We start from the raw sequence: 3,811 nt of genomic DNA on the forward strand, positions 1-3,811 counted from the left end.
AAGTAAATCTTCTAGCCTCATTCAAGCCTTCAGATGACTACAAACCCAACTGGCATCTTAATTACAACCTCATAAAAGATCCTGAGCCCAAAACACCCTGCTAGGCTACTCCTGAATTCCAGACTTACAGAAACTATGTGAGACAATATGCACTTATTGTTGTTTTAAGCCACTAAGCTTTGGGATAATTTGTTACACAGCAAGGATGACTAATATAATTTTAATCCTGAATAAAGAGCAAATAAGCTCTTTGGTCTCTATCACATAGTATCCTACAGTTTTTATTACATTATTGTCAGAAGAATCAAAGTTCTAGCTTTTCTATTTTGGCATTCCCTAAAATAAGACTGCAAGATAATTTAAAGGGGGGAAGATAGAGAAAGGGAGCAAATATCTGAGGTCCCTTACAGTGTGTGTACCATGTCCTTTATTATTTCATTCGGTCAAAAGGGCATTTGGTCAGCTGGTAAAAATGTGGTTCTTGCATTTATATTATCTTGGACCTCCTGCCACATAAAATCACTATTGACTGAAGCAAAAAGGCCCAAACACTGTTGGCTTTGACTAAGCTAGAGACAGAGTTCATAAAAAAGAATGAAGCAGATTTAGGAAATACTGTGAAGGAGATGTACACATGTCGATGAATGTAATTTTTTCTAATATTCTTTAAGGTCTGTTATCTCTGATATTCTGAAATATTGGTCTGTTGTCTGGTATACATACTTCTATCTATCCTTCAATAGTCAGCTTAAATGTACCATTCTTTTAAAAGCCTTCTCTAGTTCTCACAGGTGGAGCAAAACACTTTTTAAATCTATTCTTTTCCAGCACTTTCTGTATACCTCTATTTTGGAAGAGGGGTGTAGTAGTCAATATTTGTTGCCTTCCTTTTAACCATTCTCCCCTTTTACTTACTAACAAAATCCTGCTTTTTTTTTTTTAGAAGATACTGTGCCAAATACTGTTCCCTTAATCTGAGATTAGTCTAGAGGTGAGCATGTGACCCTGGTTCTATCCACTGAGACATAAGGAACAGTCTAATGGATGGTTCTGAAGGAACCATTTTCCCTAATAGAAGAAAGAGCAAATATACAAAGAAAGCTCTTTTCTGTTCATCTCCTTTCTGCTTTAGAAGTTATAGTATGAAGACATGACGTCTGTTACTATAGCAGCCATTTTGTGAGCACGAGAAGAGATCTCTCTAATACAGTATGGACAGTGAAGCAGAAGTGTTTAAAGTGTTGGAATCCTTAATGGCATCATTGAGCTACTGAATGGGCCCTGGAGCTGCCAAACTCAGCTTCTCTATGTGATATAAGTAAATACCCATATTGTTGAAGCTTCTTTTGGGCTCCTAGTTATTCATAACCAGAAGCATCCAAAGTAATAGAAAAGGAATAAAAATAACATTTGTTCAACATTTGTAATATACTTTAATTTTTTGCTAACATGTTTTCTCCCTAAATTGTTGGTGTAGGGACCTTGACTAAATTCCCAGCACCTTCTACAGTTTCCCGTTTAGAATGGCAATTAAGAACTGTTTGAGCCGCAGTGCCTAAGTGGCTCAGTCAGCTAATCATCTGACTTTTGATTTCTGCTCAGGTCATGATCTCAGGGTCATGAGATTGTGCTCTGGGTCAAGATCTACATTGAGGGGATGCCTGGGTGGCTCAGTTGGTTAAGCAGCTGCTTTCGGCTCAGGTCATGATCCCAGCGTCCTGGGATCGAGTCCCACATCGGGCTCCTTGCTTGGCAGCGAGCCTGCTTCTCCCTCTGCCTCTGCCTGCCACTCTGTCTGCCTGTGCTCACTCTCGCTTCTCTCTCTATGACAAATAAATAAATAAAATCTTTAAAAAAAAAAAAAATCTACATTGAGTATGAAGCCTGCTTAAAATTCTCTCTCTCCATCTCCTCTCTGCCCCTTTCCCCCAGCTTGCTCTTATAAATAAATAAATAAGTAAAAGATGTGTTTGTGCCATGAATAGATAAATTAATAACTAATTGAATGGATAAATCCGTAAACCAATGTTATGGTGTTATTAGGACGTAGTATAGAAAAACTGGTTAAGAGCATAAGCTCTGGCATTACATTTCTAGCTTCCCATCCTAGCTATACTGTTTACTAGTTATGTGACCTTGGACCAATAATTTAATCTCTATGTGCTATGAAATGCAGATAACAACAGTATATACCTAAAAGAACTGTTAGGAGTATATTAAATGTTCTATGTAAAGGGCTCAATAAAATATTTGGCACCTAATAAGCATGTTAGCCATTGTTAGAGGAAAATAGAGAATATCCAATAATGATTCCAAACTTTCAAGCCTGTTGACTAGGAAAATGAAGAAAAATCTGGCCAAAATTCACTATGGAAATGGAAAAGATGATGTTCATCTTCACACATGTATAAAACAAAGCCTAAATATAGTTCAAGAATGAAGATACTTTAGTTGTATTTATATAGTTAGTCTGATTCTGATTTATATTTCAGTTACTCATCATGAAATTATATAGTTACAGAATTTTACTTTTAAATGTAGTAATTTAAAGAGGAGGTAACTCCCAGACTGCATCAACGATGAGTCAAAATGGGGTAGTAATTTGTGAGGGTTTGCCTAAGAACATGTTCTTTTTTTTTTTTTTTTACTTTTACCCACATTTTATTGAGATATTTGTATTTTTAAAATTTTTTTTAGATTTTAATGTAGTGTTCAATGATTCATTAGTTGTGTATAACACCCAGTGCTCATCACAACATGTGCCCTCCTTAATACCCATCACATGGTTACCCCATCCCCCCCTCCCTTCTGTAACACTCAGTTTGTTTCCTGGAGTCCGGAGTCTCTCATGGTTTGTCTCCCTCTCTGAGTAGTAATCTTCATAAACAAAAATGTCAGAGAGAAAATATTTCCTTAAATGGCATAAATGCATGCAGTGTCAGTGATGCAGTGTGGTTCAGTCTCTGAAATCCTTTGACTTCTTTTCCTAATTTTATGTTTCAATCAATAAATAAGTGTTGAAAGATTAAGATAAACAGAAGAAGCTATGTAAAAAATATTTAGAGGTGAAATTCTGGGTATTAATGTTCAAGGAACCACTTCTGTTCCCCAGTTAGCCAGAACAAGTAATAAAAATCAAGCATGGTAGTTTGTTATGCAGGTTTTTTTTTTTTTTTCATTGTTAAAATGAAAAAGAAGATCTCATTGAACTTAGGAAATAATTCTTCCCAAGCACATTACTCAAAAATTACTAACTGGATTTTCTTTTAATTTCCATCACTTAGGAATGAGTAACAGTATAAGCTAAAGAGAAAGTCAGATCAATGTGATAGGCATGAAGATTTCAAATTCTTTTCCTCAATAAAGCAGCCCAGCCACTGGAAAAGATTAAATTGAAATATATCTGTCTGTATCAACTCACTACCAACTTATGGCCCATTCATGTCCAAATCATTATGGGGCATTCAATATGCAGCCCTATAAATAGCTCCTAGTTATATGGTAGAATTTATACTTCAGTGAACATGACTCTATCAATAAAAATATCTGTAATTATTTCAAGATATCTTAATGTCTTGGCTTTTCTAAAAAGAATTAAAGATCTTTATGATTTGGGACCTCAAATACTTAATGGATGCCAAATTCTTTTCTTTTTCTTACCCATTTCTTTTTTTTATTCAGCACTGCATATCTAGCATATTAAAATAGATTCTTAGTTGGCTTAGCTGCCTCCAGGCTTTTTCACTCTCATTTACCCTTCATGCCATAGCCAGATTAATTTTCCTAAAACACCATTAGATCAAGGTCAAAG

The sequence above is a fragment of the Lutra lutra genome, chromosome 5, assembly GCF_902655055.1.
Source record: "Lutra lutra chromosome 5, mLutLut1.2, whole genome shotgun sequence".
Classification (NCBI taxonomy): domain Eukaryota; kingdom Metazoa; phylum Chordata; class Mammalia; order Carnivora; family Mustelidae; genus Lutra; species Lutra lutra.